Source organism: Triticum aestivum, chromosome 2B (genome assembly GCF_018294505.1).
Source record: "Triticum aestivum cultivar Chinese Spring chromosome 2B, IWGSC CS RefSeq v2.1, whole genome shotgun sequence".
Taxonomy (NCBI): Eukaryota; Viridiplantae; Streptophyta; class Magnoliopsida; order Poales; family Poaceae; genus Triticum; species Triticum aestivum.
This window is the reverse complement of record NC_057798.1, coordinates 665525583-665550662: the sequence shown is the minus strand read 5'-3', so window position 1 is coordinate 665550662 and position 25080 is coordinate 665525583. Positions and strand designations below refer to the sequence as shown.

Sequence of the window (25080 nt, the reverse complement as noted above, 5' to 3'; positions counted from 1 at the left end):
GGGATTATTGAAACAACGACGAGTTTTTCAGGGTATCTTGTAATAACAAGACCACTGGGGATGAATGTAAGAATAACAAATGCAAGTAGTTATCCATAAGGGTTTGCGGTGGAAGGTGAATTGCAAACGCGATGAACACAAGTTCTCGGGTTAACAGTGGAGAGTATCTTCAGGGTCTTCTGGTGCAGCAGACGATCATTAGTAATAAGGGGCTCTCCGGGTGAAAGTGATAACGAGATCCTAATGTTAGATTTAGTAAACTTCATTTAACCCGAATAGAGGAGAGATCAGAGTCCCAGAGTAAAGGTCGAGGAGTAAAAGATCCTAGTACCACCCAATGGCAACATGGGCCCATGGGCCGCACAGCCATGTTAGTAAAAGTTTTGTAAAGTCTAGACTCAACTTCGGCCAAGGAGTTGGAAGGGGGATTCCTACAGGCAGTCGGCTCTGATACCAACTTGTGACGCCCCCGATTTAATCGTACACTAATCATGCACGCAAAGTGTACGATCAAGATCAGGGACTCACGGGAAGATATCACAACACAACTCTAAAACATAAATAAGTCTTACAAGCATCATAATACAAGCCAGGGGCCTCGAGGGCTTGAATACAAGTGCTCGATCATAGACGAGTCAGCGGAAGCAACAATATCTGAGTACAGACATAAGTTAAACAAGTTTGCCTTAAGAAGGCTAGCACAAACTGGGATACAGATCGAAAGAGGCGCAGGCCTCCTGCCTAGGATCCTCCTAAACTACTCCAGGTCGTCATCAGCGGCCAGCACGTAGTAGTAGGCACCTCCAGTGTAGTAGGGGTCGTCGTCGACGGTGGCGTCTGGCTCCTGGACTCCAGCATCTGGTTGCGACAACCAGAAAGAAAGGAAAGGGGAAAAAGGGGGGAGAAAGCAACCGTGAGTACTCATCCAAAGTACTCGCAAGCAAGGAACTACACTACATATGCATGGGTATATGTGTAAGGAGGCCATATCAGTGGACTGAACTGCAGAATGCCAGAATAAGAGGGGGATAACTAATCCTGTCGAAGACTACGCTTCTCGCAGCCACCGTCTTGCATCAAGTAGAAGAGAGTAGATTGAAGTCCTCCAAGTAGCATCTTCAAGTAGCATCTCCAAATAGCATCTCCAAGTAGCATCTCCAGATAGCATCTCCAAGTAGCAACGCATAGCATAATCCTACCCGGCGATCCTCTCCTCGTCGCCCTGTAGAAAAGCGATCACCGGGTTGTCTGTGGAACTTGGAAGGGTGTGTTTTATTAAGTATCCGGTTCTAGTTGTCATAAGGTCAAGGTACAACTCCAAGTCGTCCTGTTACCGAAGGTCACGGCTATTCGAATAGATTAACTTCCCTGCAGGGGTGCACCACATAACCCAACACGCTCGATCCCATTTGGCCGGACACACTTTCCTGGGTCATGCCCGGCCTCGGAAGATCAACACGTCGTAGCCCCACCTAGGCACAACAGAGAGGTCAGCACGCCGGTCTAAATCCTATGCGCGCAGGGGTCTGGGCCCATCGCCCATTGCACACCTGCACGTTGCGTACGCGGCCGGTGAGCAGACCTAGCAACCTCCATTACAAAGGAAGTTGCGTTAACGCAGTCCAACCCGGCGTGCGCCACTCAGTTGCTGACGTCAAGAAGGCTTCGACTGATACCACGACGCCGGGATACCCATAACTACTCCCGCGTAGATGGTTAGTGCGTATAGGCTCATAGCCGACTCAGATCAAATACCAAGATCTCGTTAAGCGTGTTAAGTATCCGCGAACGCCGAACAGGGCCAGGCCCACCTGTCTCCTAGGTGGTCTCAACCTGCCCTGCCGCTCCGCCACAAAGTAATAGTCGGGGGCCGTCGGGAACCTAGGCCCACCTCTACCGGGATGGAGCCACCTGCCCCTTCAGCCCCCATCTCCGAACAGTATCACAGGTAATGTAACTGTGTAAAGTATATAGTATACGCCCGTGATCACCTCCCAAAGTGATCACAGCCCAGTAGTATAGCATGGCAGACGGACAAGAGTGTAGGGTCACTGATGGAACACTAGCATCCTATACTAAGCATTTAGGATTGCGGGTAAGGTATCAATGACTGTAGCAGCAATGACAGGCTATGCATCAGAATAGGATTAACGGAAAGCAGTAACATGCTACACTACTCTAATGCAAGTAGTATAGAGAAGAGTAGGCGATATCTGGTGATCAAAGGGGGGGCTTGCCTGGTTGCTCTGGCAAGAGAGAGGGGTCGTCAACTCCGTAGTCGAACTGGTCAGCAGCAGCGTCGGTCTCGTAGTCTATCGGAGAGAAGAGGGGGAAGAAACAATGAATACAATGCAAACAAATGCATATCGATGCATGACATGACAAGTAACGATGCTAGGTGTGCCCAATCGCGGTAGTAGGTGATACCGACGAAGGGGGGAAACATCCGGGAAAGTATTCCCGGTGTTTCGCGTTTTGGACAGATGAACCGGAGGGGGAAAGTTGCGTGTTTGGTACGTTAGAGGTGTGTGGTGGACGAACGGGCTGCGTATGCAGAATCGTCTCGTCGTTCTGAACAACTTTCATGTTGAAAATATTTTAATCCGAGTTACGGATTAAAAGATATGATTTTCTAAAGATTTTATTAATTTCTAGAATTTAATTATTTATTTAATTCAACATTATCCAGAATAGTAAATGCTGACGTCAGCATGACGTATGTGTGATGTCAGCAGGCAACAGTGCGGTTGACCTGGGTCAAACTGACATGTGGGTCCCGTGGGACCCACCTGTCATACACTGTTAGGTTAATTAGGGTTTAGGTTAATCTAATTACAGTTTAACTAAACTAACAGGTTAATTAGTTTAGTTAATTGATCAGGTTAATTAAACTCAATTAATTTAGTTAATTAATTAATTAATATTATTATTATTATTTTCCTTCTCTTTTTTTGTTCTGGGGCTGGGGCCCCCTTTGTCAGTGGGCCAAAGGCCTTAGCGGGTCAACGGGCGCGGGCGTGGGCATAGCCCGAACGGGCACTGCGGGCGCCAGCCCTACTGGGCACTGGCCCAGGCCAGTTACGGCCGGGCACGGCCAGCGTGGCCGCCGGCGAGTGCGGGCGAGGGTGGCAGAGGCCACGGCGGGCGCGGGTGGACGACGGCGGCAGCGCCCGCAGCGTCAGCCACCGCAGCAGACCAACACAAGGGGGCACGGGGCTAGCGGCGAGGCGCCGCAACAGGGGACGGGCGCGTGGGGTCGTGGTGGCCGCGAGCACGGCACGGGCGGCGCGCCGGCGTGGAGTTGCGGGACGCGGCCGGTCGCGGTGAGCGCGTCGTGGGGGGGAAAGAGGAGAGGAGGCGGGGCTCACGGCGGGTCGTAGGGACTAGGCAGCGGGCGTGAGGAGGGCGACGGGGACAAGGCGTCGACGGAGAGGACGACGGGGTCGACGCGGAAGCAGGCCGACGGGGAGGCGGACGGCGACGAGGTCGGAGAGGGGCAGCCCGGCGAGTGGCGCGGGTCGGTGACGGGGCCAGGGCGGCAAGCAACGGCGTCGGCAGCAACGGCAAGCGGCGTCGGGAAGCACCGGGTGGCGGGGGAGGGGGGGGGCGGCCGTCGGGGCGGCCTCCTCGGGCACGAGCAGATCCGTCGAGGGGGATGAGGCAGAGGAGCTCCGGTGACTGGCTCTCGGGGAGGAGGGTGACGAGGCGCCCGACGAGGTGGAGGTAGACGAGGGGGCGGCTCCGGCGACCGTGGTCGGTGACGGCGTCATGGCGTCGGCGGGTTCGTGCCCCGATCCAGAATGAGCGGAGAGGGGGAGGGGATCGGGGCGAGGGGATCGGGGGGAGGGGAAGTGGGGACGAGTGGGGAGGGAACCGCTAGGGTTTGCAGTTGCGAGGGGATAAGGGAATGAGTGGGGGAGGCCGGGCCAAGTGGGCCGGCTGAGCGGCCTGGTTAGCCCCGCGGCCAGCTGGGCCGAGGCCCAGCGAGGGGGGGGGGGGCTTTTATTTTCTTTTGTTGTTGTTGTTTTTTTCTTGTTATTCTTTTCTATTTTATTTTAGTTACTCTTTATTCCTGGTTTAGTAAAAGATGACAATAGCTCCAAAAATAGTGTGTCAAAATAATCCACTGTTCTAAGAAGTTTTACCTTAGAATAAAAATAGTTTAGTATTTGGTAAAATATATTAGGAGTATAACTAATTGCTTTGATGTTGTTTTAATCACTTTAGGGTATTTAATTATTTTATAAAGATGTTGTTACTCCACCAATAATATCCATGATTTATTTGTCACATGAAGAACATTTTAGTTTTTTACTTTTGAAAACTTTAATGGTTTGACTTGATTTTAAATTTGAAATTTGAACCGGTTTCGAACTAACGCAAGATTAGTAATAATAATCAAGGTGACGTGGCATCATTAGCAGAGGTTCACTGTAGCTTGATTACCCGGACGTCACAATTCTCCTCCACTACAAGAAATCTCGTCCCGAGATTTAAGAGGGGAGTAAGGGGGAAAGTTCTGGTTACGGTATTCTAACGGATCTTCTCGGTCTTGGTTGCTCTTCTCGAAGCGGTCGATCCATTATGTTGATGTCTTCATTTCTCTGCATCAGGCCATCATGATGTAGTACACATCCTTTCTTTGGGACCTTCATCGTACTTACGGAAAGGATAAAGGGTGGGCATTCCGGGAGTACGGACCTCTGCAAGGTCAACTATCTGGTCGTTAACATCGGAGAGGGTGGCGGATAGCGACTCTGGAATTGAAACTTAAGAAAATATCGTGAGCAAAGTAAGAAGGTGCAAAATAGAAGTTTCAAGCGCATAGCCAATCGTTCGTTGCCTGAAACAAGGTGTGAAAGGGGCTAAGAGCAATGGGAATAAGTATTGCGTCTGATAGCAGAATAGATCAACAGGCAAGTGGCCCGTGAATTACATACAAAGTCAAGCGTGAGGAATATCTTTGGAAACGTGATGTACAGGAGAGTCAGGTTTCGATCCTGTGGAACTGTGGGTTATGGGCCCACCATGTGGTTCTTTTTTTCTTTTTTTTAATAGGAGCAGTGACATCTTGCACGGTCATGATAGCAAGGCATGTCAGGGAGTACCATGTCAGCTATGTCGGCAACAACGTTGGTACCAAGGGCGAGGGACGAAGAGAACCATTTTCCTGCTCGTTGAAACGAGGCGGACCAATAGGCAAGGTTCCCGTCCATCGGTGGTTACCGGAATGTCATCAACAATAGTAACAAGGTCTTACCGACAGAGTTGTGCATCGAGGTGTTTGCACAAGCAGTGGATTATTACTGCTTATACCATATAGATCACAAGAAAGGTTAAACCAACAATGGAAGGAAAATATGATCATCAGATTAAACAGAACAAAGGAAAGGAATATGTGTTTAAACACATATTTCAGGGGTATATCCTTCCCAATGACAAGCAGAGCATGATATCCATGACAGGATATAAAGTAGAAAACCATTTAGGTAAGGGGGAAGGAATCTCATGATATTACCCATACAACGGTGTTAGGATAAGTGATAAATAAAATTTAGCATCGTGCTTCAAATGTTCCTGTTGAAAATCGGAGTACCATTGACATGCTTCGAGATAGCATTGACATGGTCATCAGGTGAAGATCAGACTTTGGAAACACGAAGGATCCATCAGGAATAACTTGTAGAATAAGTCTTACAATTTCCTCATGGATGAATGGAAAACCTTGCTAAAAAGGAATCTATAATGATAGGTCCTCCAGCCGGGGGGGGGGGGTGCTAGGCATGACATCATGTTACCGGGTCATCAAAGGATCAACATCATAACTCTTGGAAAGTTGTCCCAACCATCATATCTGACCGAGATTCAGATCCGATTGGTGTTAGGATACCTGAGACTCAGGATGTCCGAGAAGAAAAGGCGCAACACAAATCGTTGAAATGGCATTGCAAGCTTCTCGGGAAATGAACTATGGGAGCGGGTTTCTGAAGCAATAGTTCACCATTAAACCAAGGAGAGGACAAGGAGGTGTCTGGTGAACTCAACGGCAATTCACCGAGATTCCCAAAAGATGGATTTCCACCATTAAGTGAACAAGGAGATAACATTTGTCAGATCAAATGATATAAGGAAGTATGCTCGAGGAAAACATACACAATTAAACATTGGTTGAAGGGTGCGCCCGAAGTACGGGTTGGGTTGCACGACCAATGTTAGAATGGTGATTCAATTAGCGAAGGACTTAGAATGAACTATCGCCCATTCACTTCAAAGCAATAGGGTTGCTAGAAGTTTTGAATTCACACGTCATAGCTCCATTGTCGGTATTCCGGTTGAAAACAATACGGGGACCAAGGAATGAACGAAGATGGCAAGAAGTATTAAGATATCAAGAATTATTAAGAGGTGGTGAAATTCTCACCACATTCTTGACAAAAAGTGATGGTAATACTTCTGAGGTAAGGAAGATCAACTGCTGGGTAGCAGTGATCTCGAGGTTTACACAAAACGCGAACAAGTTGTGTTGAACGGAAGGCAATAAAGTGGTCGATGAGAACAGGAATCATCGAGGGGCAAGGATGGTATTACCCATCATGAATTCAATTGAATTCCTGGAAGAGCTCATAAGGTTGATGATGATCACGACACAATTGTCGAGAGATTTCATGCAGATGTAGTCAATCAGCGACGACATCAAGTCAAAGGAATGATGAAGCAAGAGGTTATTGGAACCACAATTACGACACAAACTCGAACTCAAGCTTGTTGTTTAAGGTGAAAGGGTATGACGAGGAAAAATCGATGTAAGGTTAGTTCATCGTCGAAAATTGGTGCTCCGAGAATAAGGACCAGGTAGCATCGTTAGAATCGTCACGACAATGATATAGCCAAATAGGCTAGGAATGGCGTGATCGGGTACAAACTCGTATTTATAGAAGCTTACTAAAGAGTTGTTGAACCATAGTGCGGACTCGGTTCAGTTATCGGTGTCTTTGAGGGTATAATAACTCCGAGCCCATGAAAAATTGTAATCGGTGAGTATGTAGTACTTGATGAAGAACTCATAGGAAATTATGCAGTTCCAAGATAATCTCGAGATACCAGGTGGTAATACTCGACGACAGATCAAACTAGAAGTTGAACTGGGGTATTGCTCTATAGAAGACAAGTGCTTAAACTTGCACAGGACATGATATTTAAAGGAGAACATGGTCAGAACCACGATTGCAAAAAGGCCAGATCTCAGATATAAGATGAACTTATACCAAGGGAATAATTGATTTTAAAAGAAGCTTCGATGAGAAGATGTACATCGTGTCCATGGGCATGAATGCAAGTTCAAGGTCGACTCCCACTTCTCCAATGCACAACCTTTCATTCACTTCTCGCGCTCAATGAAATTGTAGTTTTGAAATTTTATCTGGCAAAATACCAGAAGAGTACGACTCGTGAAAACTTTCGAGTTCACACCTATTAAGGAAGGCATAGGTTCAACCCATTGGGGCATCTTAGAATCATATACCAAATCTTCAGAAGTAATTAACTCAAGCTCAAAGGCAGAGCATGGTTGAGAAAGCAGAGGATACAATTTACCAAAGGCATTATGTATCAGAGGAAAGGCTCACAAGGTTATTGAATATGAAGGGCGTTGTTAGATAAAATCCAACAAAGGATCTGGTGGTCCACAAGGGATCTGACGTGAGCATCGGTACTCAACTAGAGGAAGAAGATTGCAAGGAGATCAGATTATAGAAACAACTGACTAACTCAATTGTCAAATGCAAAGGAATTATGATTTCCAAATCAAGGGATCAGAAGCAATGCTCTGAGTAGGGATGGATAAGTTGAATAGCCTTAGGGTACAATCAATGACAATTGGATTGGTCGAGAACCAATTCCAGTTAAAAGAATGGCAGCTTAGCCAGAGAAGTAATTTATAAGGATCAATGATGATTGCGTGCATTCGCAAACATATTGAGTCAACAGACTCAAAATGATAATGACAAGGAATGTCATTAAGACTACGAGACTTATGGGATTAACCATAATGCGAGCAAACAAGAATTTCAAGAGCCAAAGGCTCCAGAGGATTTTCGGAAGATCGAATAGTATTTTGAAGACTTTTGTGAAACTCATGAACAACTGGGGATGAGCGGATACTTGACAAGTGCGGCGATTTATTTGAAGGGGTATTCAAGTGACAAAGAACACCAAGGCAGCAAGCTCAAGGGATTATTGAAACAACGACGAGTTTTTCAGGGTATCTTGTAATAACAAGACCACTGGGGATGAATGTAAGAATAACAAATGCAAGTAGTTATCCATAAGGGTTTGCGGTGGAAGGTGAATTGCAAACGCGATGAACACAAGTTCTCGGGTTAACAGTGGAGAGTATCTTCAGGGTCTTCTGGTGCAGCAGACGATCATTAGTAATAAGGGGCTCTCCGGGTGAAAGTGATAACGAGATCCTAATGTTAGATTTAGTAAACTTCATTTAACCCGAATAGAGGAGAGATCAGAGTCCCAGAGTAAAGGTCGAGGAGTAAAAGATCCTAGTACCACCCAATGGCAACGTGGGCCCATGGGCCGCACAGCCATGTTAGTAAAAGTTTTGTAAAGTCTAGACTCGACTTCGGCCAAGGAGTTGGAAGGGGGATTCCTACAGGCAGTCGGCTCTGATACCAACTTGTGACGCCCCCGATTCAATCGTACACTAATCATGCACGCAAATGTGTACGATCAAGATCAGGGACTCACGGGAAGATATCACAACACAACTCTAAAACATAAATAAGTCATACAAGCATCATAATACAAGCCAGGGGCCTCGAGGGCTCGAATACAAGTGCTTGATCATAGACGAGTCAGCGGAAGCAACAATATCTGAGTACAGACATAAGTTAAACAAGTTTGCCTTAAGAAGGCTAGCACAAACTGGGATACAGATCGAAAGAGGCGCAGGCCTCCTGCCTGGGATCCTCCTAAACTACTCCAGGTCGTCGTCAGCGGCAGCACGTAGTAGTAGGCACCTCCAGTGTAGTAGGGGTCGTCGTCGACGGTGGCGTCTGGCTCCTGGACTCCAGCATCTGGTTGCGACAACCAGAAAGAAAGGAAAGGGGAAAAAGGGGGGAGAAAGCAACCGTGAGTACTCATCCAAAGTACTCGCAAGCAAGGAACTACACTACATATGCATGGGTATATGTGTAAGGAGGCCATATCAGTGGACTGAACTGCAGAATGCCAGAATAAGAGGGGGATAACTAATCCTGTCGAAGACTACGCTTCTCGCAGCCACCGTCTTGCATCAAGTAGAAGAGAGTAGATTGAAGTCCTCCAAGTAGCATCTTCAAGTAGCATCTCCAAATAGCATCTCCAAGTAGCATCTCCAGATAGCATCTCCAAGTAGCAACGCATAGCATAATCCTACCCGGCGATCCTCTCCTCGTCGCCCTGTAGAAAAGCGATCACCGGGTTGTCTGTGGAACTTGGAAGGGTGTGTTTTATTAAGTATCCGGTTCTAGTTGTCATAAGGTCAAGGTACAACTCCAAGTCGTCCTGTTACCGAAGGTCACGGCTATTCGAATAGATTAACTTCCCTGCAGGGGTGCACCACATAACCCAACACGCTCAATCCCATTTGGCCGGACACACTTTCCTGGGTCATGCCCGGCCTCGGAAGATCAACACGTCGCAGCCCCACCTAGGCACAACAGAGAGGTCAGCACGCCGGTCTAAATCCTATGCGCGCAGGGGTCTGGGCCCATCGCCCATTGCACACCTGCACGTTGCGTACGCGGCCGGTGAGCAGACCTAGCAACCTCCATTACAAAGGAAGTTGCGTTAACGTAGTCCAACCCGGCGCGCGCCACTCAGTCGCTGACGTCAAGAAGGCTTCGGCTGATACCACGACGCCGGGATACCCATAACTACTCCCGCGTAGATGGTTAGTGCGTATAGGCTCGTAGCCGACTCAGATCAAATACCAAGATCTCGTTAAGCGTGTTAAGTATCCGCGAACGCCGAACAGGGCAAGGTCCACCTGTCTCCTAGGTGGTCTCAACCTGCCCTGCCGCTCCGCCACAAAGTAATAGTCGGGGGCCGTCGGGAACCCAGGCCCACCTCTACCGAGATGGAGCCACCTGCCCCTTCAGCCCCCATCTCCGAACAGTATCACATGTAATGTAACTGTGTAAAGTATATAGTATACGCCCGTGATCACCTCCCAAAGTGATCACAGCCCAGTAGTATAGCATGGCAGACGGACAAGAGTGTAGGGTCACTGATGGAACACTAGCATCCTATACTAAGCATTTAGGATTGCAGGTAAGGTATCAATGATTGTAGCAGCAATGACAGGCTATGCATCAGAATAGGATTAACGGAAAGCAGTAACATGCTACACTACTCTAATGCAAGCAGTATAGAGAAGAGTAGGCGATATCTGGTGATCAAAGGGGGGGCTTGCCTGGTTGCTCTGGCAAGAGAGAGGGGTCGTCAACTCCGTAGTCGAACTGGTCAGCAGCAGCGTCGGTCTCGTAGTCTATCGGAGAGAAGAGGGGGAAGAAACAATGAATACAATGCAAACAAATGCATATCGATGCATGACATGACAAGTAACGATGCTAGGTGTGCCCAATCGCGGTAGTAGGTGATACCGACGAAGGGGGGAAACATCCGGGAAAGTATTCCCGGTGTTTCGCGTTTTCGGACAGATGAACCGGAGGGGGAAAGTTGCGTGTTTGGTATGTTAGAGGTGTGTGGTGGACGAACGGGCTGCGTATCCGGAATCGTCTCGTCGTTCTGAACAACTTTCATGTTGAAAATATTTTAATCCGAGTTACGGATTAAAAGATATGATTTTCTAAAGATTTTATTAATTTCTGGAATTTAATTATTTATTTAATTCAACATTATCCAGAATAGTAAATGCTGACGTCAGCATGACGTATGTGTGATGTCAGCAGGCAACAGTGCGGTTGACCTGGGTCAAACTGACATGTGGGTCCCGTGGGACCCACCTGTCATACACTGTTAGGTTAATTAGGGTTTAGGTTAATCTAATTACAGTTTAATTAAACTAACAGGTTAATTAGTTTAGTTAATTGATCAGGTTAATTAAACTCAATTAATTTAGTTAATTAATTAATTAATTAATTAATTAATATTATTATTATTATTTTCCTTTCTTTTTTTGTTCTGGGGCTGGGGCCCCCTTTGTCAGTGGGCCAAAGGCCTTAGCGGGTCAACGGGCGCGGGCGTGGGCATAGCCCGAACGGGCACTGCGGGCGCCAGCCCTACTGGGCACTGGCCCAGGCCAGTTACGGCCGGGCACGGCCAGCGTGGCCGCCGGCGAGTGCGGGCGAGGGTGGCAGAGGCCACGGCGGGCGCGGGTGGACGACGGCGGCAGCGCCCGCAGCGTCAGCCACCGCAGCAGACCAACACAAGGGGGCACGGGGCCAGCGGCGAGGCGCCGCAATAGGGGACGGGCGCGTGGGGTCGTGGTGGCCGCGAGCACGGCGCGGGCGGCGCGCCGGCGTGGAGTTGCGGGACGCGGCCGGTCACGGTGAGCGCATCGTGGGGGGGGAAAGAGGAGAGGAGGCGGGGCTCACGGCGGGTCGTAGGGACTAGGCAGCGGGCGTGAGGAGGGCGATGGGGACGAGGCGTCGATGGAGAGGACGACGGGGTCGACACGGAAGCAGGCCGGCGGGGAGGCGGACGGCGACGAGGTCAGAGAGGGGCAGCCCGGCGAGTGGCGCGGGTCGGTGACGGGGCCGGGGCGGCAAGCAACGGAGTCGGCAGCAACGGCAAGCGGCCGTCGGGCAGCACCGGGTGGCGGGGGGCAGGCCGTCGGGGCGGCGTCCTCGGGCACCGAGCAGATTCCCGTTCGAGGGGGAATGAGGCAGAGGAGCTCCGGTGACTGGCTCTTCGGGAGGAGGGTGACGAGGCCCCCCGATCCAGAATGAGCGGAGATGGGGGGGGATCCGGGGGCGAGATGGGGATCGGGGAGGGGAAGTGGGACGAGTGGGGAGGGAACCGCTAGGGGTTTGCAGTTGCGAGGGGATAAGGGAATGAGTGGGGGAGGCCGGGCCAAGTGGGCCGGCTGAGCGGCCTGGTTAGCCCCGTGGCCAGCTGGGCCGAGGCCCAGCGAGGGGGGGGGGCTTTTATTTTCTTTTGTTGTTGTTGTTTTTTCTTGTTATTCTTTTCTATTTTATTTTAGTTACTCTTTATTCCTGGTTTAGTAAAAGATGACAATAGCTCCAAAAATAGTGTGTCAAAATAATCCACTGTTCTAAGAAGTTTTACCTCAGAATAAAAATAGTTTAGTATTTGGTAAAATATATTAGGAGTATAACTAATTGCTTTGATGTTGTTTTAATCACTTTAGGGTATTTAATTATTTTATAAAGATGTTGTTACTCCACCAATAATATCCATGATTTATTTGTCACATTAAGAACATTTTAGTTTTTTTACTTTTGAAAACTTTAATGGTTTGACTTGATTTTAAATTTGAAATTTGAACCGGTTTTGAACTAACGCAAGATTAGTAATAATAATCAAGGTGACGTGGCATCATTAGCAGAGGTTCACTGTAGCTTGATTACCCGGACGTCACACGTTGGGTCGAGTTGATCACAGATTTCGACTTGGGAATAACTTACACCCCAGGGAAAGCCAACGTCATGGCTGATGCGCTAAGTCGTAAATCTTATTGTAGCAACCTGATGTTACAACAAAGTCAACCGCTTCTCCATGAGGAATTTCGGAAGCTTAACCTTCATATTGTTCCTCAAGGATTTCTTTCCACCTTGGTGGCGAAACCTACTCTTACGGATCAAATCATCGCTGCCCAAAAGCGAGATAAGGGAATATCTAAGATCAAGGAGAACATTGCTAGTGGAGGTGCTAGATGTTTCTCCACAAATGATCATGGTGTTGTGTACTTTGAGAACCGTTTAGTGGTTCCCAAGAACCAGCATCTACGGCAGTTGATCGTTAAGGAGGCTCATGAATCTCCTCTCACCATTCATCCCGGTAGTACCAAGATGTATCAGGACCTACGCTAGAGGTTCTGGTGGACTAGGATGAAGAGAGAAATTGCTCAGTATATTGCTAATTGCGACGTCTGCCGTCGTGTAAAAGCAGAGCATCAATGGCCTGCTGGCACCCTTCAACCCCTAGCTATTCCTGAATGGAAATGGGATAAAATTGGTATGGACTTCATTACCGGTTTTCCCAGGACCAAGAGAGGGAATAACGCTATCTTCGTCGTTATCGACCGTCTTTCCAAAGTGGCCCATTTCTTACCTGTTCGTGAGAGTATAACTGCTAGTCAGTTAGCAGACTTGTACATCTCCCGAATAGTGTCTCTCCATGGTGTTCCTTTGGAAATTAACTCAGATCGAGGAAGTCTTTTCACCTCTCGATTTTGGAAAAGTTTCCAAAATGCTATGGGAACCCACCTTTCTTTTAGTACCGCTTTCCACCCTCAATCAAGTGGTCAAGTGGAACGCGTCAACCAGATTCTAGAAGACATGCTTCGAGCTTCTGTTATCTCATTCAGAATGGAGTGGGAGAAATGCCTTCCATTTGCCGAATTTGCTTATAACAACAGCTATCAATCCAGCTTGGGCAAAGCCCCTTTTGAAGTTCTCTATGGACGAAGGTGTCGAACGCCTCTTAACTGGTCAGACACCGGGGAAAGACAATTCTTTGGCCCGGATATGATTCAGGAAGCAGAAGAGCAAGTTAGCATCGTTCGTTGAAAACAGCCCAATCTCGTCAAAAGAGTCAATATGACCGAAAACATAAGGCTATGACTTTTGAGGTTGACGAGAAGGCTTACCTTCGGGTTACTCCTCTGAAGGGAACCCATCGCTTCGGTATCAAGGGCAAATTGGCTCCTCGTTACATTGGACCCTTTCGCATTCTCGCAAAACGAGGAGAAGTTGCCTACCAATTGGAACTACCTCCGCATCTCTCTAGAGTCCACGACGTCTTCCACGTTTCTCAACTCAGGCGTTGCTTCTCGGATCCTATCCGTGGAGTAGACCACGAAACGCTTGATCTCCAAGATAATCTCACGTATCGAGAGTACCCCGTTCATATCCTCGATCAAGCTGAGCGTAGCACTCGACGTCATAATATCAAGTTTCTCAAGGTTCAATGGTCACACCATTATGAGAATGAAGCAACTTGGGAAAGGGAGGATCATCTTCGACTCGAATATCCCGCCTTCTTCCCGGAGGAACCCAAATCTCGGGTCGAGATTCTTTTGAGTGGGGGTGAGAGTTGTCACACCCTAGCTAGTTCATGCATTAGAGTGTTGCATCATGTCTATCCTTTCATCAGAAACTTGAAATGGGGATGTCAGAACCCCCAGCCCCCTCTGAAACCAACTAGGGTTTACTAAAAACTTTTTCAATGAACCTGAAATGCCCTTCTAAAATGTCCATCATTTTTGTCTTGGTTCAGAACCTCTGCCAAAAGTGTTGCACCATTTTCCAGGTCATCTTAGGATCTTTGAATTAAATGATAAGTATTTGAATTTGGGCATTTAAAATTATATAAAATATTTCAAATGCTCAAATATTCCTAAACTGAAATGTTTCATGTTGGAAATATTCCAACTTTGGACCAGGAGCAGTTTGGTGATTTTAGGAGTTGCCTAGGTATTTTTAATAATTCAACAAAGTTGCAGAAAAATAGAAAAAAAAACAGAAAGGAAGGACTTACCTGGCGCCTGCAACCCGGCCCACCTGCCGGCCCAGCCCAGCGCCGCGCCAGCGAGCTGCTTGCCGGCCAGGCAGGCAGGCAAGGTGCTCGACGGCGAGCACCGCATGGGTGCCACGCACCTGCTCGCCGCCTCGCCGCTCCACTCACCCGGCTAACGACGTGGATCGACCCCTCTCTCTCCCCCGAACCCCCCAGACGCCCCCTCTCCTCTCCAGCTCCTCCCCCTCGCGCTCCCCAGCCATGGCCGACGCCACCGCCGCCGCTCCATCGTCGTAGCCGCGCTCCCCGCCGCCCGTGCTCCGTCTCGTGGTGTCCAGGAGCTCCGCCGCCGTCCACTTCGTCGAGCTAACCGAGCCCTGCGTGCTCGTGAGGCCCGAGTCCACCGCACCGACCTCGCCCGAGTTCGCCGTCGCCGGAGATCCCCTTCAACGCAGTCGCCGCATCAGCTCGTCCCCGACCCCGCCGGTGGCCTCTACGGGTGCTCTGTGAGCCTAGCTACCCCTCCTACCCTTCCTCTCTCGCCCCCGAGCCGTGTAGCCACCGCACGAAGATCACCCGCACGCACCGCCGCGGATCTCGTCACCGACGTGCTCCCGGCCATCCTCCGGCCACCTCGCGGTGTCCAACGCACTCACCACGCTGCGTTGAGTCCAACCGTGCACTCCCCGCACCTCACCGCACACCCTAGCCCTGAGTTTGCCTTCACCCGAACTCCGGTGACCGCCTAGGTCGTCGCCGGCGCCAACTCCGGCCACCCCGACCTCAACTCGCTCCACCAAGAGCTGCGGCTCGTCCTCAGCTCCACCCCGATGCCCTCCGCGACCCATTTGGTGGCCGGAACGGCCAAAACCACTTCCGCCGCCGCGTCGGGCTCGCCGGCGGCTAAACGCCGGTGCAGCCATTTTGACTTTGACCACGGGTGGGCCCTGGTTGACTCTGTTGAGTCAATGACAGGTGGGGCCCCCTTCTGCTAATTATCCAGATTAGTTTAAACTAAATTAAATTAGTTAATTATCCACTAACACCCTGGACCCACGCGTCAGGTTTGACCTGGACCGGGTCTGTTGACTTGCTGAGGTCAGCATGACCTCATGCTGACGCAGTAAACCTTTTCTGAAATTAAAATAAATCTAAAATGATTTATAAATTCCAGAAATTGTTGCAAACTTCAAAAATTCATATAAATTCAACCGTAGCTCCAAATCAAACAAATTATATATGAAAAATGATCAGAAAAATCCAATCTATCCATCTGTACTAGTTTCATGCATGTTTAAACAAACTAACTTGAGGTTTAGTGCAGAACAAGATAAAACACTTTAAAGGGCCATTTATGAGTTTGAAATTTGAATCTTTGGTTCAAATTGATTCAAACCCATCTGGTTTTAGTTGCATTAGCCCAACACACTCATATTGCCATGTTTCATGCATGCATCATATTGTCGCACATTGTTTGGTGATGGTTGTGTATCGGTGTTCTTTGCGGCAGGTTCTGCCTCCGAGGAGTACCGTGATTACCCTAGCGAAGAACCGTATCCGTGCATCGATCCATCAGGCAAGCAACCAACCATTTGATCATATCGATACAATCCCATGTTCTCGCTCTTGCTCTCTTTTACTGCATTAAGACAACGCGTTTCAAACTGCTGTGTGCTACGGTAGTTGAACCCATTTCCTCTGCATGACCTGTCATTGCCACAGTAATTAGATGAAACCCACTAGCATGTGTAGGAATTGATTGAGCCATATGTATGTGTTGTTCCTACCTTGCTATGCCTGCTATGCTTAGAGTCGTGTCAGGTCTGGTTCATCTGGGTGATGGGCTAGAGTGAAATGATCATGTCGGTAATGAGAGTGATGTGGTGAACACGATTTGGTAAAGGTATCGATGAGAGGCCATGTAGGAGTACATGGTGGGTTGTTTCATTGAAGCCGACCTTAAGAACTGAGATCTGTATGCGTGATTTAAGATTCAGCTACTACCATGCATTGGGCCCTGAAATATGACCCCGCTCGACTTCTTATTCACCCTAGTCCTCTGTCCAGGAGTTGCAAGTAGTTTCTGGTGTTTGTAGCTTACTGGAGGCCGTGGACAGCGCTGACCCGCGGGGTGGGCTGTGATGCGGTAGGTACGTGGCACGGTGTATCGAATACCCGTTAGGTATCTCGGGAACCCTGTACACATCGTTCGGGGCCGTATGGGAAACCTCGGCCGGACTCCCTGCGGATGGAACCTGGATAGGCGATAAACCTGGACTAGAGACTTAGGTGTTTAGGTAGGTCGTGGTCTACACCCACGTCGGCTTTCGCTTGAAGTCTGCCGAGCACATGTCGTGTGCAGACGCTAAGTGGTGGAAACATGTATGAAGAAGTACACCCCTGCAGGGTTAACATGATCTATTCGAATAGCCGCGTCCGCGGTAAAGGACTACTTGGTTGCTTATACAGTTCATAGACAAGTGAATGGATACTACTAAAAATCTCAAGATAAGCGTGAGTGCCGAGGATGGCTCTTCCGTAGGATGACGGAGGTGGATCCTCGGTGGTGTATTGAAGTGGTGAGTAGTGGACTCGTGTGCGCAAAACCATTTCAAGTTGGAGTCTCGTAGGATAGCTTAGCCAAGAGTCAAAGCTGGCTTGCTGCAATAACTCCACCAACCCTTCTTGATAATGTGCATGTATGTAGGATCTGACGTAAGTCTTGCTGGGTACCTTTGTACTCATGTTGCTATAATTTACATTTTACAGAAGGCGCTGCAACCCCTTCTGATGGGTTCTTCGTAGACGTTGACATCGACGAGTAGACTAAGGCCCAGGTGGTAATCCTGAGCTTGTGAAGGTCCACGTAGTATAGCTAGGCTTTCCAAGCCTCTTTTATTTTACTAGTTGTCTGTACTCAGACAAGTTACTTCCGCTGCTGGTTTGTATGACTGTATGACTTGAATGTGGGTCGTGTGACCCGTACTTGTATGTATGTTATGTATGGCTCTCTGAGCCTTTAAATAAAGTACTTGTGTCGTAGAGTCATGTTGTGATGCCTTGTTGTATTTGCACATATCGAGCATATTGTGTGTATGATTGAAATGCTTGGTATGTGTGGGATCTGACTATCTAGTTGTTTATCTTTAGTAGCCTCTCTTACCGGGAAATGTCTCCTAGTGTTTCCATTGAGCCATGGTAGCTTGCTACTGCTCCGGAACACTTAGGCTGGCCGGCATGTGTCCTTCTTCGTTCCTGTGTCTGTCCCTTCAGGGAAATGTCATGCATTGAGTACCGGAGCCCTGTTAGCCCGCTACAACCTGGTTTACCGGAGCCCTGTTAGCCCAGTGCTACAGCCCGGACCCACTTGCTGATGACCGACACGTTCGATGCTGGGTCATGGATGCCTGTCCCTGTAAGTCTGTGCCACTTTGGGTTTACGACTAGTCATGTCAGCCCGGGCTCCTTATCATATGGATGCTAGCGACATCATCATATACGTGAGCCAAAAGGCGCAAACGGTCCCGGGCAAAGGTAAGGCGACACCCGTGGGAATACCATGCGTGAGGCCGCAAAGTGATATGAGGTGTTACAGGCTAGATCGATGTGACATTGAGTCGGGGTCCTGACACTTCATTGCCCATATTCTTCCTTTGCAGTCTATCTTTACCTCAGGGCATTCTAAAATAGCTAGAAAGGATTCAAAGGCAGTGCCTCTGGAGGAAATATGGTCAGGAAAAGGGTCATTCTTTGGCTGCTTGGCCCCTTGTCTGCAGGCCCAAGATGAAGGGTGGACTTGGAATTCTGAATTTGGGATTGCAGAATGATGCCATGTTACTTAAGTCCCTGAATAAATTCTATAACAAAGCTGATGTGCCATGGGTCAGTCTGGTGTGGGATTCATACTACTATCAAAGAGTTCCACATGACACTATTCTATGTGGCTCTTTTTGGTGGAGGGACATCTGTAAGTTAGTGGACAAATATTGAGCTGTAACATCTGTATCTGTTGGCAAAGGAGATTCTGTGCTTTTTTGGTCTGATCATTGGGAGATTGGCCAATCTTGTATCCCTCTGCAAGAAAGGTTTCAAAGACTTTTTTCATTTTGCCTTCAGAAGAGCCTTTCTGTTAAGGAAGTGATACAGGCAGGAAATTTGCAGCAAATGTTTTCTTTGCCTTTGTCTGAACTGGCTTTTAGGGAGTTCAATCAGCTTGCAACCTTGTTGTCTGGTAGACATTTGGACAATGATTGTAATGATATGTGGACTTGGAGACATGGGAAAAAGGGTGATTATTCGGCAAAGAAGTACTATGAGTTTGTACACCAGCCTGTCATTGCCAATCCAATACTCAGCTGTGTTTGGAAGAGCTGCTGTACAATGACAATTAAAATGTTTGCATGGTTGGTTATTATGGATAGAGTTAACACCAAGGACATGATTCAGCGAAGGCATTGGAAAATTAATGATGGACCTAGTTGTGTCCTCTGCCCAACTGGAGTACTTGAGGATAGGAATCACCAATTCTTCCAGTGCAACTTCAGTATGAGGATCTGGAATTATCTGCAAGTGTCCTGGTTGAATAACAATGATATTGTGCAAATTGCCTTACATGCAAGGAAGGAATTTGATAAACCATTTTTTGCAGAGGTGGTTTTTCTTGCTTGGTGGAATATCTGGAAAGTGCGAAATGACAAGGCTTTCAGACATGTCCATCCAACTTTTAGGTAGTGGAGAAATGGGTTTATTCATGATATTACTCTACTCTCACACAGGATCAAGGCCAGATACAAGGATGATCTACTCAAATGGATTGATTTTCTGCCTCCTTGAAGATCCACACCCTTTGTAACTTTTATCTTTCTTAGTTTGTAGCTTTGTTTCTTTCCTAGAGTACTATATAGTTTTTCTCTTTCTTTTGTTCCCCCTCTTGAGGAACTTCGTTACTATTTCTTGTTCTTTATTAATAAAATGATGTGGGGTGTAAGCCCTGCTGTCTTCAAGGTCAAAAAAATGGATAGGCATTACCGATTTCATTGTTAAAGAAATCTTTTTGCCATTGCATCCTGCACATCTTTTCCAGCTCCACTCAATGATTCTTATCCTCGACCCGCTTCATAATCTACATGCTGCTTTGTAATATGTCTCAAGGGCCAAACCTAATTGACTCATACTCCAGAAGATCCCTTCATGGAAATTGATGTCAAAGGGGGAGAGAGATAGCACATCAAAGCTTATCACAATGGAGAGAAAGACATCTTATCCTCCCCAGATGCTTGTTGTCAATAGAGGAGAGAAGCCACATGTCTTCAAGAGGGGAAAGACATGTTGATATTTAATTGATTGTACCATTTCTTGCATTAACGGTTTTTGCTGTGTTTTTCTCTTTACTCTGATTTTCTCTTACCCTACCTTCTCCCATTATCAATATCAGATTCAGGGTGAGAAAGAGTACAAATCTAAGGGAAGAAAATATTTGGAATTCATTGCATATCTTTAATCTTTGGGGCATGTCTATATCCAAATGGAGTACTAAGTACTCACTCATTACATGTCATCCCAGTCTTGGTACTCTTGTGGTTTCCTGAACTTGTTTTTTCTAGAGTGTTCTTGTGTTATCTAACCTTGTTTTCTCAAGCCCACCTCTTCCAAAGCCAACTCAAGACCACAAGGTAAGTATACGCACCAAACTCATGTGCATGATGATCTCTTGCTGCTGCACATATTGTTTGAAGAAGGATTCATGAACATGTAGGTATACCTATTCTATCTACATCATTTGCTTTGATGCATATAGCCAAGATACATGTAACTCATTGCTTGCTCTGACATGCTTATGCATTCACATGTTCTTACATTCCATCATTACATGATTGCATACATGTAGGCGGAGCCTATGCATGTTACATGTCCTTCCAAAGCTTTACATATTCATATCTTTATCTAAACTTTGATGTATGTTGTCATCAATTACCAAAAAGGGGGAGATTGAAAGTGCTCCCTGGGTGATTTTGGTAATCAATGACAACATATCTCTTGTTGGACTAACACTTTTATCAAGTGCATTTCAGATGAGTTCAACAATGGGGTGGCAAGGACAAGAGGATGTGGAACCCCTTCAAAATGCTAAGGACAAAGATTGGCAAAGGCTCAAGACTCTTCATTTTCATTTTAGTGATCCAAGATCACATTGAGTCCATAGGAAAGCCAATACTATTAAAAGGGGATGAGGTGTTGCTTAATGGTCTACTTGCTTAAGTGCTTAGTGATATTGCTCCAAAACCCTCAACCACTTTCTCATTTCCACATATATTCAAAACCTAAAGTCAAACTCGGCCCCACAAATTTGATCTATCCGGCGCCACCGAGTATATTTGACATGGCCACAGCCAGAAACCCTAATCAATTAGGTCACATCGATACAGATCTCGGTCTCTCCGAGATGGCCTTGCAAACTCTCTGTTGCCTATTGCAATTATTTCGGTCTCACCAAAATGTGCATTCAGTCACACTGTGTTTGCCTGACCAACTCTCTGTTTGATCAATTGCTGAAATCGGTCTCACCGAGATGAGGTTTTGCCCTAGCCCTAGCACATCGGTCCCACCGAGTTGATCTCATCGGTCCCATCGAGATTCCTAATGTTCACATTTTGAACTAATTTGGTCTCACCGAGTTCCTCTATTCGGTCTCATCGAGTTGGGTCAAATGTGTGTAACTGTTAGATTTTGTGTGGAGGCTATAATACCCCTCCACCCCCTTCTCCATTTGAGAGAGAGCCATCAGAACGTGCCTACACTTTTACTATTCATTTTCTGAGAGGGAACCACCTACTCATGTGTTGAGACCAAGGCATTCCAATCCAACCACAAGAATCTTGATCTCCAGCTTTCCCCAAGTTGCTTTCCACTCAAATCATCTTTCCACCATAGCCAAATCTGTGAGAGAGAGTTGAGTGTTGGGGAGACTATCATTTAAAGCACAAGAGCAAGGAGTTCATCATCAACACACCATCTATTACCTTCTGGAGAGTGGTGTCTCCTAGATTCGTTAGGTGTCACTTGGGAGCCTCCGTCAAGATTGTGAAGTTGAACCAAGGAGTTTGTAAGGGCAAGGAGATCGCCTACTTCGTGAAGATCTACCCAAGTGAGGCAAGTCCTTCGTGGGCAATGGCCATGGTGGGATAGACAAGGTTGCTTCTTCGTGGACCCTTCGTGGGTGGAGCCCTCCGTGGACTCGCGCAGCCGTTACCCTTCGTGGGTTGAAGTCTTCATCAACATGGATGTACGATAGCACCACCTATCGGAACCACGCCAAAAATCTTCGTGTCTTCATTGCATTTGCACAGTCAAATCCCATCCCTTTACTTTCTTGCAACTAGCATGCTTTAGTCTTTCCGCTGCTTATACTCTTGCCATGCTTGCTTGAATTGTGTTGGGAATGTTTAAAATTGTGGTAATCTTCAACCTCAACTTGAAAATTATAAAAACTACTACCTTTACTTGTTGAGGGTCTACTGATCCCCCTCTAGACACCTCTTCTCGATCCTTTCACATAAGAATGCACGTTATTGGTGCAATACACTAACGAAAGCCCCAAAGACCAAATGAGCAAACATCTTTGGAACAAGCGAGATATAGATTTTGCACCCTCTCACTGCATTGAGAAAGAAGGGGTCGCCTATGGCGCCCACACACTTTGCTCTCAGCTGGTATGTTCACTGCATTTTCTTCAGTTTTCTTTGAGTCTGTTTTTTTTTTGTCGGTTTCTTGTTTTAGATTTTGGTTTCATTTTTTTCTTTGTTTCTTTCTCGGCTTTCTTCGGTTTTTTTTGCTTTCTTCTGTTTTCATTGTTTTTCTTCTTTGTATTCAACACATGTCTACATTTTTCATATGTGTTACATAGCAGGGACATTTTTTTACTCATTTAACATTTATCTAATTAAATAATTTGCAAAATATATTTTTTCATGTCTACTTTTGTCATACACATTGTACTCTTTTTGTTATACATCTAAAATAGTTTTTATATAGATTTAAAATTTGTTATATAAGTTTAACATTTCAAATACATGATTTAATATTTTCTTATGTACTTGTTTTGAACATTTTTTTAATAGGTATTAAACATTTTTTTCAAATACACGTTGGAATTTTTTGCTGTATGATTCACAAAATATTTGTTGAACTATGCGGACATTTTTTTACATAGGGTAAACATTTTCTTAAAAATATCACAAACATTTTGTATGTGTGAACATTTTTTTCATCCAGATGCAAGATAAATTTTATTTGAAATTTACGAAGCACTTTTATGAACTACATATTTTTCTAAATTGGATAACATTGTTTTAAAATGTCACGTACACATTTTTGAAATGTGCATACATTTTCTTTGAGTGGTAGAAACATTTTCTAAGTGGGGCGAACGTTTTCTGTGCACTGCATTTACGTTTTTTTACACTGCATTTACTAATTTGTATTCATGATATATGTATTTTGTTTTTTCAAAATCTCTCCCTAATAATAAAGCACGGATTGGGTCTCCGGGTTCACCGTCGCGGCGTTTTTAAACAAAGGTCCCTGTGCTTTTTAGGAGTTAACCCGCAGTCTATCCATACACAAAAGAAAAAACGGTTCGCTGGAAAACAAAAAAACAAAACACCCGTACGCAGAGGCCTCCCGTACGCATCTGCCTCCTCGATCCCTCACCCGTGCCCAAGCCACGCCATCCTCGCGCCGTCGCCGTCGCCGCCACACCTCCGCCATCTCGCCGTCGCGGCCGTACCCCTCCATAATTGCGAGGAGAGGCGTGGAGGAGAGGCTAAACCGGCGGCGGCCTTGCAAGGGCCTGCGGTGGCGCGGTCTTCAAGGACCTGTCGAATCTCGCCGGATCCGGTGGGAAGTGGCGCTCAGACAGTGGATCTCCAAGGAAGGCGGCCGGAGCTCGGAGCACGACGGTTGGCGGGCGCGGCATGGCATCGGGTAACTCTACCTCCTCTGCTGCCGAGCGCGTGAACCGCCTTCGTCTCCTCCACCCGGCCGGCAAACCCAGCCACCGAAGCTTCCCCTCACGCACCTTGTCCCTGCTCATCCTCCTCTTGGTTGGACCGGGCGCTGCTCGTGCGCTCGTTCACCTCGCGTGGACGGAGCAGAAGGGGGCCGGGGTGACGCGAGCGAAGCAGAGCAGCGCGGCAGGAGTCAGCGAGCATGGGGGCACGAAGCAGAGGCAAAGGCGGCGGCTGGCGACGGACTTGGCGCGATGGCGGTGATCCGATCGGGCGAGAACGAGGCAGGGGCGATGTGGTGGAGGCCCGGCGGCGCGGCTTCCTGCGGGTGCCATGGCGTTGGGTGGGCTCCTGTGCACATCCGAGAGAGAGGTGAGAGCAGAGAAATCACTACCGTTCCAAGGTCTCTGGTCTGGGAGCTTGTGAAGAAGAGCAAGTGCTTCTTGATCAAGCAGTTTGGCAACAGCAACGCCAAGGTCCAGTTTCACAAGGACCCAACAACCTCTACAATGTCCGCTACTACAAGTTCTCAGGTCCATAGCTCTTCACACTTGCACTGTTCTTGGCGGGCTCAAAGCTGTTTATTAGTTCCTCTACAAGGCGCTAACTTGCTGTGGTCTGATGTGGTTTTTTAGGCTTAACAAACAGCAAGACCGTGGCGGTCCAGCCATCAGCGGGAGAGGAGAAGGCTGTTGTCCTGTCCACAAGCAAGACCAAGAAGCAGGACACCCATGCCAAGCTGTTGCACAAGACTCTAACGCGCAAGCAGTTCTGCAAGATGGCCAAGTCTGTCCAGAATCAGGTACTAACACAACAAAAATTCTTACTTGAAAAGTTAGAATGCACATGTTATGCTTGTTTCTATGCTGCAACTCATTTGTATGTGCACCTGCTCTTATATACATTTAACTGTTTTGTGGATTGTACTATTAACATTTAAGAAGTTTTTCTGTCATTGGGAAATCTGTTTTGGTCTTTGTTTTTAATTGGTAACGAAAGGTATTGCTGTGATGAGCCGTGGCGATAAGGATACCAACGGATCAATTGGTTATTCAATGAAATGCTTTTTACGCTTGGCATTGAGCTCAACCGATTAAGAAAATTGTTTTTGTTGTATATATTAGATTATTGTTTACACAATTTTCACGTTAGTGAGCACATATTAGATTACTTTCACCCGTTGCAACGCAAGAACATGGAGTTATTCTCATGTTGAAGTTTCCAGCGATAAGAATGGGCTTAGCCAACATTGCTCAGCTGCTGAAATTGCAAATTTGGTGTAGTTATTCATGGTAGAAATTCCAAATTAAGTGGTATATTTTGCCAGATTGAGAAACTGCATACACACCTTTGTCAATGC

The 25080-nt window shown here is 47.1% G+C and overlaps 1 non-coding gene across 1 annotated transcript; it reads left to right on the top strand.

Moving 5' to 3' along the window:
- Positions 1–24721: 24721 nt before the first annotated feature.
- LOC123047781 (small nucleolar RNA R24) lies at positions 24722–24808 on the top strand. The gene has a single exon (XR_006423145.1). It is a non-coding gene; the product is annotated as a small nucleolar RNA R24 (small nucleolar RNA).
- Positions 24809–25080: the final 272 nt, after the last annotated feature.